The sequence below is a fragment of the Crinia signifera genome, chromosome 6, assembly GCF_055691185.1.
Source record: "Crinia signifera chromosome 6, ASM5569118v1, whole genome shotgun sequence".
In the NCBI taxonomy this organism is placed as follows: Eukaryota; Metazoa; Chordata; class Amphibia; order Anura; family Myobatrachidae; genus Crinia; species Crinia signifera.
In genome coordinates this window covers 43971550-43987089 of record NC_139222.1, presented here as the reverse complement: position 1 = coordinate 43987089, position 15540 = coordinate 43971550, and the positions used below count along the sequence as shown (strand labels likewise).

Genomic DNA, 15540 nt, shown 5'->3' with positions numbered 1-15540 from the left:
AAGTATATGTGCACCTGAAATCCAGGCCATCCTTACTCTATGCTTCTGACTTGGCCAGTGTCTGTGTGCTGAAATGATGAAACCATGGCATTTTATCGATGTATCTCACCCCTGAACAGTATCTGCTCTTGTTGTCTCTGTAAACAGATGCACCACAGCCCAAATATCCTGTCACTTGTCTGCTCTCGGGCGTGGTGTCAAGACGAAAAAACCCACAGGAAGTATATTAAAAAATATGAGCGTAGGAAGTATCTCACAGAGAAGAAACGAGAGAGCTGGAGGGATATTAGCCATTCTATGTGACTGGTCAGTACCTTGCCCTCTTCCTTATATGGTCTCTATCACATTGCTGTCTTATATCTGACCTCCTGTAGCAGTCGGCTTCTCTGAGCATTGTGCTATTACAGTACTTTATCTCTTCTTTTTACTATGCTATCTGTTCATCTCTTATGCAGATTCCAGTGTGTTCTGAAAGGGATCACATGCAAGGGTGTAACTACCATAGGTGCAGGGGATGCAGCTGCTATGGGGCCCAGAGCTGTGAGGGGCCCACTTTACCTGTCAAAGTATCATGTGCTGTATACATTTTTCAGCATTAGGTGATAAATAGGGGCCCTTACAAACTTTTGCTATGGGGCCCACATGTATTTAGTTGCGCCACGGATCACATGGCAATCTGGGTCACTGGTCTGTTTGTGTGCAAGCATTGTGTATGTATGCAACAGACTATTTGATGTGCTTTCATAATGGTATGAAGTATGTACAGTATATGTGGATGTGGAATACCGGGCAGAGGTGCAAATGTCTCTGCCATGTGTACCCTTAGATATCAGTTAGTGGGTATTCATGCCACTCATGTGACATATCTATGGGCATCTATGGAAGTGTTGCGGTGTTGCTAGGCATGTATATTGGTAACTAGGTAGCTTTCTAGATTAATCATGTTATGGTCGACCAACCTTAGTCGAACCTCGCACGGATCGCTGCAAAATGTGTAATGTCCACGATCGCAAAGCCGGATCCTTGTTTTTCGGCACTGTTGGGTACATGGCCAGTTCTGTGTGAGCTGCTGGCCATGCCCCCATTCCCTCTGTCTCCCTGAATAGACACTTTGCGCACAGCATCTTTTCCCCGCTGTTCTGCTGACAGGGGGGCTCCCAACTGCCCCCCACCATGGGACACTGCCGGCCACGGACCCCCCCCCCCCCCCCCCCCCCCCCCAAAAAAAAAAAATAGGGACAGATGGGAGGTATGCATTTATCATGTATATTGTGCCGGGTGAGAATAAAAGAAATATCACAGTCAGAGCCAGATTTCCCACAAGAAAACCAGCCCCAGGCTCAAGGGCCAGGGCTGGTTCCCAAAATACGGGGGACAAAATGAGTAGGGGTCCCCCCCATTTTAAGAACCTGCCCCAGGCACAACCAGCCAGCAGGGTAATGCCACAGCCGGGGGACACTTATTATATAAGGTCCCGCGGCCAAAGCATTAACCCTACCGACCAGTCAGCCTGGCCAGGGGTCCTGGGGGAATGGGGACCCCCCCAATAAAGGGGTCCCCCCCTCCAGGACTTACCTGACCAGGCTGAAGCCTGGTGCTGTCCCTGGTGGCCCTGTGCGGTGGCCACCGGGTTGATCTTGGTGTAAAAAAATAGATGAAAAAACTATTTTTTTAAACTGTGGAACTATGAGTCCCAGCAAGCCTCCCCCGCAAGCTGGGACTTGGAGAACCACAAGTCCCAGCCTGCGGGGCATTAAAGGGCCCGCTGGGTCTTTTAGTTCCACAGTAAAAAAATTGTTAAACAAACACACTGACAAGCCAGAAAAATAAAAGTTTAATACATACATTACACAAACACACTGATACTTACCTATCTTAATCCCGTAGGTAGTTCCCAGGGTCCGGTCCGGTGGCTTGGTTCCGGGGCCTTGGTCAGGGCCGTAACTAGGGGGGGCTGGGGGGGCACGTGCACCGGGCGCTGGAGGGGGGGGGGGCGCTGGGGACTGATGTAGCACTCACTACACTGCCTGCTTGAGGTGTTGAACTTGTGACAGGGCCGCCGTCTGCCGCTGCCCGTGCGCTTGCTGATCACAGGCGAGTCAGCGCGGGCGCGGCCATGACACTGTGTCTGTCAGTGTCATAAAAAAAAAAACATTGTCCAATGGGAGGGAGGGAATGCGAGCGGGCTGTCCAATGGGACGGCGGGTGGGGGCGTGGCCTCGGATGAACGTGTCAGAGGAGGCAGGGGAAGTAGGGTTACCACCCGTCCGGGATTACTCCGGACAGTCCGGTAATACAGACCGGCGTCCGGAGTCCGGAAGGGTGGCTGTCCCGGACTATAGTTTGTCCGGTAATTGATCCCCCCGCGGCTGCCTGCCGGTGCCCGGTGACAAGTTGACAGTCAGCTACATACCCGGCAGCGGGGCAGCCCGTAACCCACGTGAGGAATCCGGGGGAGGGAGAGAGTAGGACCGTCCTCCTACTCCTCCTCCTTCAGTGTCACTGTCTCTGTTGTTGCTGAGTGACACACACTCCGCTGCGGCGCTGCGCTGGCTGGCTGGGAGAAGAAGGGAGGAGGCGGGACACAGAGTCAGAGTGACAGTATGAGTGTCACTCGTCCGGCTCCTCCTGCAGGCTACGGCGATGTGACCTGTGACCTGTGAGACACACAGGTGACGCGAGTACTCACTCAGCATCTCTGGTAGGCGCACGGTGCAGTGTGAGTTTGTGGTGTAATTGTCCAGTGGTACACACAGCCTACCTAGCTACCTACAGCAGCAGCGCAGCCAATCACCAGGGCAGCCAGGGTTGTAACTTGCCAGGCAGTCCCCCTTCTGCACACCCAGCCCAGGTCACCTGCTGGGCAATGTGCCTGGCCCAGCCCAGGCCCCAGCCAACCTCCCCAGGCCCAGCCAGCCCAGCACCTTTAAAATAAATATCAGCTAACTTAAGCTTTATTAATATTCTAAATATACTGGGGTATATTATAATCTATGCTGGGGGCAAGCTCAGCTGTCTGGATTCAATGGACCGACGAACCCCTCCCCCCCCTGCATATGCCGATTCCCTAGGGTTACCACCCATCCGGGATTACTCCGGACGCGGACAGTCCGGTAATTAAACCCGGAGTCCGGATGGGTGGTGTTCCAGTCCAGCGGGTGTGGGGGGGGGGGGATTAGCCACGCCACCACTGCTGCTCCTGATTGGTTGCCCGGATGCGAGCTCCTATTGGCGGGGGGCGCAAAATTTGAAATGCCAGGACTGACAAGCAGGTCTTGCGCCACGGCTATCTCTCCTGGACAGTGAAGTTACCCCTGTTCGGCGCCCTCCAATGCTCTCACTTGCCTGCCCTACTCCAGAACATGCATGCAGAGGAGCATGCATGGAGCACCTGGTAAGGATAGAGGGTCTGTATTGTTGCTGTCACCTGGGTGGGGGTGTGGAGGTTCGGGTTCTCTGCAGGCTGCGACATGCTAGGGAGTTTTTGTAAGCTTTGCCCCTCTGTCACGCAGTATATATATGTGAACCTATCCCTCTCTCTTACTACTGTCCCTTTATCTGTCACCCTGTGTGTGCCCCCTATCACCCTGTGTGTGCCCCCTATCACCCTGTGTGTGCCCCCGTCACCCTGTGTATGCAGCTCTGTCACCCCATGTGTGTGTGGGCATCACAGTGTGTCGCATAATGTGTAATGGGCATTACAGTATGTGTGATGTAATGGGCATCATGTGAGGCGTAACATGTAATGGGCATCACGGTGTGTGGTGTAATGTGCAATGGGCATTACGGTGTTTGGAATAACGTGTAATGGGCATTATGGTGTTTAATATAATGTGTAATTGGCATTACGGTGTTTGGTATAACATATAATGGCATTACGGTGTTTGGTATAATGTGTAATGGGCATTATGGTGTTTGGTATAACATTTAATAGGCATTACGATGTGTGGCATAACATGTAATTGACATTATGGCATTTGGTATACTATGTAATGGGTGTGTGATGTGTAATCGGCGTTACAGTGTCCATGTTGTCCCTATTTTACTGGCATAACAAGTAATAAGCATAATATGTAATGGGCATCATGGTGTGGCATAACATGTAATGGGCATTATGACATGTGGTATACTATGGCATTTTGTATACTATGTAATGGGTGTGTGACATGTAATCGGCATTATGTTGAAAATTTTTGCACTGTCCATACTATTCCTCCTTTACAAAAAAACGTTTTGAGTCCTGGCATAACATATAATGGGCATTGTGGTGAATGGCGTAACATGTAATGGGCATCACGGTGTGTGGCATAACGTGTAATGGGCATTACTGTGTGTGATGTAACATGTAACTGGCATTATGGTAGGCAAAATCAAGAATGAAAGTGAAGCAAAGGGTAAAAAAAAAAATCAACAAAAGGCGGGTCAAAGGGCGGGGCTGGGGGCGGGGCAGTGGGTGTGTCAAGGGGCGGGCCAATGTCCGGGAATCTCTCAACAAAAAGGTGGTAACCCTAAGGGGAAGGAAGCAGCAATGTCTACTCTACAGGTACAAGCCAGGCACAAGCCAGGCACAAGCCAGGCACAGTCTCCAAGTTTAGTGTGCCAGATATATCATATACTGTAAGCAGTGCTCCTTTGCCTTCTGACTGCTCCTGTGCTCCCCAGTCCAGCTACTTGTTAGGACTCACAAGGCAGGCACGGCAGCTCAGCAAAGAGGTATTTTTCTTTTGGAGGGAGAGGGAATGCACACCCCTGGTCTATAATATATGCGTGTGCCCATGCAATGTGTTTGTCAATGTGCCCATGCAATATGTGTCTGTATGCCCCTGCAGTGTATGTTTGTGTGTGTCAGTATGCCCATGCAATGTGTGTGTGTCCGTGTGCCCATGCAATGTATGTGTGTGTCAGTGTGCCCATGCAATGTTTGTGTGTGTCAGTGTGCCCCTGGTGCCCATGCAATGTGTGTGTTTGTGTGTGTCAGTATGCCAATGCAATGTGTGTGTGTCAGTATGCTCCTGGTGCCTATACAATGTGTGTGTGTGCCCCTGGTGCCCATGCAATGTGTGTGTCTCTGTGTCCCTGGTGCCCATGCAATGTGTGGGTCAGTGTGCCCCTGGTGCGTATACAATGTGTGTTTGTGTGTCAGTGTGGCCCCTGGTGACTAACTGCAGTGCCATGATGCATGCAGTGAAGTGCTATGGGGACCATAAAGCTCCAGGTGTGGGGCATATGTATAATGGAGCATCACGGTGCGGATCATATTTATAATGGGCATCACAGTATGCGGCATAGGTATAATGGGCATCACGGACTGCACTTTTGGGGTCATGTGTATCTGGAACTGCACTATTGGGGGCACCCCATGTGGCTACAGCTCTTAGAGAGCTGACCATGCCCTCATAGTGGAAAAAATGGGGGATGTAGCCTCGCAGGAGTTCCACGGTAGTAGGTGAACCCTCTAATTTTTGGCGCGTGCCGAAGGCACGCGCAGATGTCTCCTCTCCTCTGCCTCCAGTGTTGGGATGTATGTTTGTGGCATATTGTGTATCATTCAGGGACAGTGTTCTATCCAGTGGCAGCAGCAATTAACCATTGCTTATAATGTGTACTGGGGGGCATAACGGTGTGTGCTATAATGTGTACTGGGCATTACGGTTTGTGGTGTAATGTGCTCTGGGCTTTACGGTGTGTGCTGGAATGTGTACTGGGCATAACGGTGTGTGCTGTAATGTGTACTGGGCATTACGGTGTGTGCTATAATGTGAATTGATACTACTATGTGACCACACCACTTCTCCTCCCCCCCCCCCCCCCCCCCAAAAAAAAAACATGCCCTAAATTTTTACTGCGCGCCTTTGACGCGCACTATCCCTGTTTTGCGGTTCATATAGTTTCTAGTATATATGTATTTTTATGCAAGTGGACCAGTTGAGGGATAATTTATAAATATATATTTCATTTCAGAAAACAGTGTATATATAATAATATATTATATATTGTCTTGTTTGTTGGTTTAATATAACCCTTCTGTTGTCTGTAAGCACATAAATATATATATATATAATTATTTTTTTTTGGGGGGGGGGGGGCACTAAATGAATGTCTTGCCCCGGGCACCAGAAACCCTAGTTTCGGCCCTGCCTTGGTTCCGGGGCTGGTTCGAGTTCGGGGCTCCAGGGCTGAAGAGTCCGGGGTCCTGGATCCGTAGTAATCCAAAGGGTTACCTGGGGAAGGAAATCCTACTCACCTGTCCTCTGGCGTCCACCCCGGCATCTTCACTTCAAGTCGCGCTGCTCCCGGCTGCTGGCACCCGCTCCGCTGGACACTGGAGAGACGCAGAGATCCTTCATCCTCGGCGTCTCTACTCAGAATGAATTCATTCTGAGTAGAGACGCCGAGGATGAAGGATCTCTGCGTCTCTAGTGTACAGCGGAGCGGGTACCACTGCAGCCGGGAGCAGCGAGACTTGAAGTGAAGATGCCGGGGTGGACGCCAGAGGACAGGTGAGTAGGATTTCTCTCCCCAGGTAACCCTTTGGATTACTACGGATCCAGGACCCCAGACTCTTCAGCCCTGGAGCCCCGGACCAGCCCCGGAACCAAGCCACCGGACCCTGGGACCTACCTACGGGATCAAGATAGGTAAGTATCAGTGTGTTTGTGTAATGTATGTATTAAACTTTTATTCTTCTAGCTTGTCAGTGTGTTTATTTAACTATTTTTTTTACTGTGTAACTACTAGACCCAGCGGGCCCTTTAATGCCCCGCAGGCTGGGGCTTGTGGTTCTTCAAGTCCCAGCTTGTGGGGGAGGCTTGCTGGGACTCATAGTTCCACAGTTTAAAACAATAGTTTTTTCATCAATTTTTTTACACAAAGATCAGCTCGATGCCCACCGCCCAGGGGCATCGAGGACAGCACCAGGCTTCAGCCCGGTCAGGTAAGTCCTGGAGGGGGGGACCCCTTAATTGGGGGGGTCCCCACTCCCCCAGGACCCCTGGCCAGGCTGACTGGTCGGTAGGGTTAATGCTTTGGCCGCGGGACCTTATATAATAAGTGTCCCCGGGCTGTGGCATTACCCTGCTGGCTGGTTGTGCCTGGGGCTGGTTCTTAAAATACGGGGGACCCCTACTCATTTTGTCCCCCGTATTTTGGGAACCAGCCCTGGCCCTTGAGTCTGGGGCTGGTCTTAAAAAATCAGCGAAGCCCTATTTGCCGGGTTTCCTGATTTTTTTTATATCAGCCCCGGCTCTTTCAGCTTGGTGCTGGTTATGGCAGTGGGGGGGACCCCACGCCGATTTTTTTATTTTTACTAAATACCGTTTCAGAGGCATTCCCACTGCCTTAAAAACGGTATTTAAACGTGTAGGACTCTGCTTTTAAAACGGGTTGAAATACCGGTTAACTTTAACCGGTATTTCAACTCTGGCGCTTTCCCACTGCAGCCTTAAACGGTAAATTGTGGGGAAAAAACAGCAATATACCGTTTAAGAGCTGCAGTGGCAAAGGGGCATAAACTTCCCAAAATATATTGCTACTAATGTTTATATTGACATTTCGTACAACAACAAGCTTTTAAGCATAGACTCACCATATGCGAGTCGCATCATACTGTTATCCCCCTGATTCTTGTTTTCAGAAGTACTCTAGTTTGATTTTATTTGGTTCCCCTTTTCCTCACTGCTGGTTGCCGCAGATGTGGCCATAGGCAGACCATATCACCGCTCCTAGCAATATGCTAGGAGAAGAGATGTGGTCTGCCAATGGTTCCCTCCACTGAGTTCTTATTTTCATTGTGAATCGTCAGCAAATATGACGCTTTCCGATGCTGATACATGGGGGGGATGTGGCTGCTGGCGGAGTGTTGGCCATAGGTGTGGTTGGCTGTGTGTGTTTGTGTGTGTGTGTGTTTAGTTATGCTGTGCCATCAATAAAGTGAAACCAGACAGTTTATCACTTCACTGAGCTTAATAAATCTACGAATCAGCTTTATTGGCCATGTATACTTTTGTATACTAGGAATTGTTTTCCGGTTACAACGCAACTGCCAGGAGACAACACAACAAGGGGAGGTATACAGTATACATAGATAGCATATTGCATGGATTAATTAATTATCACTTGTCAAGTTGAATCATTTGTTAATCAGGTCATCGCCCTTTGTAGGGAGGGTGGGGATACATTGTATTTATATTTATATATAAGCTTGCGAAAAAAAAAGAAAAAAGGAAAACAGACACCACTACTAAGGATGTCTTGGTTTTTGTGGAGTTTTGCACACTTAATAAAGAACCAACGGAAATAAGTTTGGCGCTAGTAATAATTAATACAATTTTTTTTAAATATATGTATGGATTAATATGTACAGCTGCAGTTGACTAATGTGTTGTGCACATTTGTCAAAATAATTTTTCACAGTACTGTGTTCTATAGTATAATCTGTGGTAACTGTATGATGACAAGAGAGTTGGTCCCGTAACACTTATTGAAGAGTTGCAGAAGATGGGTCAGAACAATTGTTATAGGAATTATACAACTATAAAGTGTTACTCAGATGTACAAATAGAATTAATTGAAAATCAGATAGTGTACAGAGATTGGTGTGCAACGGTGTTGTCACTAAGTATATATTTGCAACAAAATTATTGTGTGTCGTTCATGTGTCACTTTACTTCTGTAACTGGCAACAAAAATATCTTATTTGAGAGCCAGGGTAATAGTTGCAGCAGATTTTGTAAACAGTCTAATAAGTTCTTTGTATAGGTAATGACACTATTCTAGTGGCATTCTAATACCCCTTTCAGACAGAAAAAGACCCAGGAATTACCGTGGTCCAGAAGGGTAGACCCGGGTTTTTTTTTCTGTCTGAAAGGTTGAACCTGGGTCTGAATTCCAATAACCCAGGTCAACAGCTGTCTGAAAGGGTGCGACCCAGGTTTTGGGGATTATTACACATTGTTAGGCACTGATTGGCTCTCCTGGTGGGTTGCTGGCTGATTGGTTGTGAGGATGGGCCTCTCTGATTGGCTGGGAGGGCATGGCATTGGGGCTGGCCTCTGAGAGGGAGCTGAAGAAAGGACAGCATGGCCCACTGGAAGAAGCAAGAGGTGAGAGCTGCTGGCAGTGAGAGGAGAGGAGATCGGCAAACAAATTACTGGGACAGTCAAAGATGCCACAGTGTACTCAAACATTACAAATATACTGACAACCATGTGAGGTAACATGTACCTTCCAGTATATAAAAACAATAAAACTTGTTTACAACTTATCCTTGTGTCATGCCATGGTTAATGCAATGCAGTGAGCAGTCACCACCCACTTTTCATGACTTCATCTCGGCGTGCCTTTAAAACTGTCCTTTTCTAATGACACACAGTATATTGCAAAAAAAAAATCACGCTTCTGTGTGAAAGGGGTCGGCAGGGGAAATACCTGCGTTTTTTGTGCTGTGTGAAAGTGGGTCAGAGCTTTTAGCTTAGTCTTATACCACTTTCTCATTGCCGCCCCTGCAAAATCCCGTGTTTTGGCGGGGCACAGAGCATCTCAGCTTTACAGACCCCATTCATACTGCACCTTAGACCCGGGAAATTCCCGTGTCTGCCCCGTTCACACTGCTTCCCCTGGTATGCCTGCCATCAAGTGTGTGGCATCTAAGAGCTTCTTTGATTGGCTGTTTAAAAAGCAGCTTCGAGCAATGCAATGAACTTGCTTTTTTTGCATTTTGTGAGAAAAACCCGGTTCTAACCTGTTCAAACTGCCACACACCCGTGTATTACCCAGGATAAAACCTGCAAAAAAACCTGTGTGTAATTCCCGGGGCATAACACCCGGGAATTTCACAAAAGACCCTTTCACACAGAGACGCGACACAGGAAATTTCCGCTTTCCCCGGAAAATACCCGGGTTTTTGCGGCAATGAGAACGGGGTATCTCTCGGGTTAAAGTATCCAGGAAATACCTGGGTTTTTAAGATTTTTCTGTCTGAAAGGGGTATTAGGGGGTCATTCTAAGTGACTTGGTAAGCTGCGAAGCTCGGAGCATACTGAGTCCCTGTGACGCCCCCGCAGTATCTGCCTGCAACCATGCGAGGGGATGTGTTACAAAGACACACCCCCTCACATGTCGGTGACCAGCCAATGATTTCTCCTGCCTTCACAAATATAAGTCAGTGGAGACTGACTTATATTTGCGGCACATCTGGGATGAAGACAGCGCTGGCAGCTGACATCATGTGACATCAGCCGCCTGCCCCCAGCAGTCATCGGTCTGCCCACATACCCATGGGAATGCCCAGCATTTTAATGGGGGACGACCATGAAACGCTGGGCGTTCCCATGTCCCAGCACCGCCACTGCCCCTGTCCACTCCCTCCCCGCCGCGAACAGTTCGGGGACACTGTAAATCACCAAGGCCATTCTCAGTCTGGGTTTGCACGTGTTCGCTACCGTAACCATCGAGGCAGGGGCCGAATTCAGATCGCTGCGAGTGATCCTGAATTGGCCTCTTATTTTGCTTTTACCTCCCAACATTGTTGGTAGTGGAGGAGGGACATTTGCATGAGCTGAAGGTGCGTGCCCGCCCCGTCTTCGTCCCGGCACTCATTTGAGACTGGCTTTTATTTGCGAAGGCAGGACAAATCAATCAATTCTCCTGCTAGCAGCTCATGCGAGGAGGTGTGTTCCATACTCTTGCATGTTTCCAAAGGGGAGTCGTCTGTGGGGGCGGATCTTCGGCTGGGCGGTGTCTCACTTGCTCGGTAAGCTGCAATGTTCTGAGCAAACCTGAATCAGGGCCTATCTGCATTGCATGTGACTCAGAATCAGGCCCTAGCTGTGCATTAATTCTCTATCTGGAAACATTGGTCCCCTCATGTAAATATTCAGAAACAGGATGTGGTTAGCTAGTCATAGATAAGGGGAACATATCAAACTAACATGCGTATAGAAAATGTTCAAAATAAATGTGTTCACACGTATGGACTCCACAAAACAGATCTCCTTATATATTCACAACTTTATACATAAAACATTGTACAAGTGGATCTAATTTTACAGACCCCCTGAAACAGTTGCTCTATCCGTCCATAAGAGTCCAGGGTTGTTCTGTCCATGTTGTGTCCATACAGGGGTTGCCACGTCCTCCGGGGGTTCTCTGACCCTCCATAAGGGGGTTGCTGTTTTATCCAGGGGTGCTCTGTCCCAGTTTAAACACAATAAAAGCTAAATATGTGATTTTAAAAATCCGAACAATTTCTGCACCACTGGGGGTCAGACATGTATTGTAACACTGGGGGTCAGACATGTATTGTAACACTGGGGGTCAGACATGTATTGTAACACTGGGGGTCAGACATGTATTGTAACACTGGGGGTCAGACATGTATTGTAACACTGCTGGTCAGACATGTATTGTAACACTGCTGGTCAGACATGTATTGTAACACTGCTGGTCAGACATGTATTGTAACACTGCGGGTCAGACATGTATTGTAACACTGGGGGTCAGACATGTATTGTAACACTGGGGGACAGACATGTATTGTAACACTGGGGGTCAGACATGTATTGTAACACTGGGGGTCAGACATGTATTGTAACACTGGGGGTCAGACATGTATTGTAACACTGCTGGTCAGACATGTATTGTAACACTGGGGGTCAGACATGTATTGTAACACTGGGGGTCAGACATGTATTGAAACACTGCTGGTCAGACATGTATTGTAACACTGGGGGGTCAGACATGTATTGTAACACTGCTGGTCAGACATGTATTGTAACACTGCTGGTCAGACATGTATTGTAACACTGGGGGTCAGACATGTATTGTAACACTGTGCTGGTCAGACATGTATTGTAACACTGGGGGTCAGACATGTATTGTAACACTGCTGGTCAGACATGTATTGTAACACTGCTGGTCAGACATGTATTGTAACACTGGGGGTCAGACATGTATTGTAACACTAGGGGTCAGACATGTATTGTAACACTGGGGGTCAGACATGTATTGTAACACTGGGGGTCAGACATGTATTGTAACACTGGGGGTCAGACATGTATTGTAACACTGGGGGTCAGACATGTATTGTAACACTGGGGGTCAGACATGTATTGTGACACTGGGGGTCAGACATGTATTGTAACACTGCTGGTCAGACATGTATTGTAACACTGCTGGTCAGACATGTATTGTAACACTGGGGGTCAGACATGTATTGTAACACTGGGGGTCAGACATGTATTGTAACACTGGGGGTCAGACATGTATTGTAACACTGGGGGTCAGACATGTATTGTAACACTGGGGGTCAGACATGTATTATAACACTGCTGGTCAGACATGTATTGTAACACTGCTGGTCAGACATGTATTGTAACACTGCTGGTCAGACATGTATTGTAACACTGGGGGTCAGACATGTATTGTAACAGTCAGACATGTATTGTAACACTGCTGGTCAGACATGTATTGTAACAGTCAGACATGTATTGTAACACTGCTGGTCAGATATGTATTGTAACACTGCTGGTCAGACATGTATTGTAACACTGGGGGTCAGACATGTATTGTAACACTGCTGGTCAGACATGTATTGTAACACTGCTGGTCAGACATGTATTGTAACACTGGGGGTCAGACATGTATTGTAACACTAGGGGTCAGACATGTATTGTAACACTGGGGGTCAGACATGTATTGTAACACTGGGGGTCAGACATGTATTGTAACACTGGGGGTCAGACATGTATTGTAACACTGCTGGTCAGACATGTATTGTAATACTGCTGGTCAGACATGTATTGTAATACTGGGGGTCAGACATGTATTGTAATACTGCTGGTCAGACATGTATTGTAACACTGGGGGTCAGACATCTATTGTAATACTGCTGGTCAGACATGTATTGTAACACTGGGGGGTCAGACATGTATTGTAACACTGGGGGTCAGACATGTATTGTAACACTGCTGGTCAGACATGTATTGTAACACTGCTGGTCAGACATGTATTGTAACACTGGGGGTCAGACATGTATTGTAACACTGGGGGTCAGACATGTATTGTAACACTGCGGGTCAGACATGTATTGTAACACTGGGGGTCAGACATGTATTGTAACACTGGGGGACAGACATGTATTGTAACACTGGGGGTCAGACATGTATTGTAACACTGGGGGTCAGACATGTATTGTAACACTGGGGGTCAGACATGTATTGTAACACTGGGGGTCAGACATGTATTGTAACACTGCTGGTCAGACATGTATTGTAACACTGGGGGTCAGACATGTATTGTAACACTGGGGGTCAGACATGTATTGAAACACTGCTGGTCAGACATGTATTGTAACACTGGGGGGTCAGACATGTATTGTAACACTGCTGGTCAGACATGTATTGTAACACTGGGGGTCAGACATGTATTGTAACAGTCAGACATGTATTGTAACACTGCTGGTCAGACATGTATTGTAACAGTCAGACATGTATTGTAACACTGCTGGTCAGATATGTATTGTAACACTGCTGGTCAGACATGTATTGTAACACTGGGGGTCAGACATGTATTGTAACACTGTGCTGGTCAGACATGTATTGTAACACTGGGGGTCAGACATGTATTGTAACACTGCTGGTCAGACATGTATTGTAACACTGCTGGTCAGACATGTATTGTAACACTGGGGGTCAGACATGTATTGTAACACTGCTGGTCAGACATGTATTGTAACACTGGGGGTCAGACATGTATTGTAACACTGGGGGTCAGACATGTATTGTAACACTGGGGGTCAGACATGTATTGTAACACTGGGGATCAGACATGTATTGTAACACTGGGGGTCAGACATGTATTGTAACACTGGGGGTCAGACATGTATTGTAACACTGCTGGTCAGACATGTATTGTAACACTGCTGGTCAGACATATATTGTAACACTGGGGGTCAGACATGTATTGTAACACTGGGGGTCAGACATGTATTGTAACACTGGGGGTCAGACATGTATTGTAACACTGGGGGTCAGACATGTATTGTAACACTGGGGGTCAGACATGTATTATAACACTGGGGGTCAGACATGTATTGTAACACTGCTGGTCAGACATGTATTGTAACACTGCTGGTCAGACATGTATTGTAACACTGGGGGTCAGACATGTATTGTAACAGTCAGACATTTATTGTAACACTGCTGGTCAGACATGTATTGTAACAGTCAGACATGTATTGTAACACTGCTGGTCAGATATGTATTGTAACACTGCTGGTCAGACATGTATTGTAACACTGGGGGTCAGACATGTATTGTAACACTGCTGGTCAGACATGTATTGTAACACTGCTGGTCAGACATGTATTGTAACACTGGGGGTCAGACATGTATTGTAACACTAGGGGTCAGACATGTATTGTAACACTGGGGGTCAGACATGTATTGTAACACTGGGGGTCAGACATGTATTGTAACACTGGGGGTCAGACATGTATTGTAACACTGCTGGTCAGACATGTATTGTAATACTGCTGGTCAGACATGTATTGTAATACTGGGGGTCAGACATGTATTGTAATACTGCTGGTCAGACATGTATTGTAACACTGGGGGTCAGACATCTATTGTAATACTGCTGGTCAGACATGTATTGTAACACTGGGGGGTCAGACATGTATTGTAACACTGGGGGTCAGACATGTATTGTAACACTGCTGGTCAGACATGTATTGTAACACTGCTGGTCAGACATGTATTGTAACACTGGGGGTCAGACATGTATTGTAACACTGGGGGTCAGACATGTATTGTAACACTGGGGGTCAGACATGTATTGTAACACTGGGGGTCTGACATGTATTGTAACACTGGGGGTCAGACATGTATTGTAACACTGGGGGTCAGACATGTATTGTAACACTGCTGGTCAGACATGTATTGTAACACTGCTGGTCAGACATGTATTGTAACACTGGGGGTCAGACATGTATTGTAACACTGGGGGTCAGACATGTATTGTAACACTGGGGGTCAGACATGTATTGTAACACTGGGGGTCAGACATGTATTGTAACACTGGGGGTCAGACATGTATTGTAACACTGGGGGTCAGACATATATTGTAACACTGCGGGTCAGACATGTATTGTAACACTGCTGATCAGACATGTATTGTAACACTGGGGGTCAGACATGTATTGTAACACTGCTGGTCAGATATGTATTGTAACACTGGGGGTCAGACATGTATTGTAACACTGGGGGTCAGACATGTATTGTAACACTGGGGGTCAGACATGTATTGTAACACTGCTGGTCAGACATGTATTGTAACACTGGGGGTCAGACATGTATTGTAACACTGGGGTTCAGACATGTATTGTAACACTGCTGGTCAGACACGAATTGTAACACTGGGGGTCAGACACGTATTGTAACACTGGGGTTCAGACATGTATTGTAACACTGGGGGTCAGACATGTATTGTAACACTGCTGGTCAGACATGTATTGTAACACTGCTGGTCAGACATGTATTGTAA

General features: G+C 47.3%; 1 long non-coding RNA gene across 1 annotated transcript in view; it reads left to right on the top strand.

Annotated features, from left to right (window-relative positions):
- Positions 1-118: 118 nt before the first annotated feature.
- The window catches only part of LOC146007609 (uncharacterized), a 32531-nt gene continuing 17109 nt past the window's right edge, over positions 119-15540 (top strand). Inside the window, exon 1 of the long non-coding RNA XR_014444365.1 lies at positions 119-306. This is a non-coding gene — a long non-coding RNA (uncharacterized LOC146007609). The remainder of the gene's footprint in view (positions 307-15540) is intronic.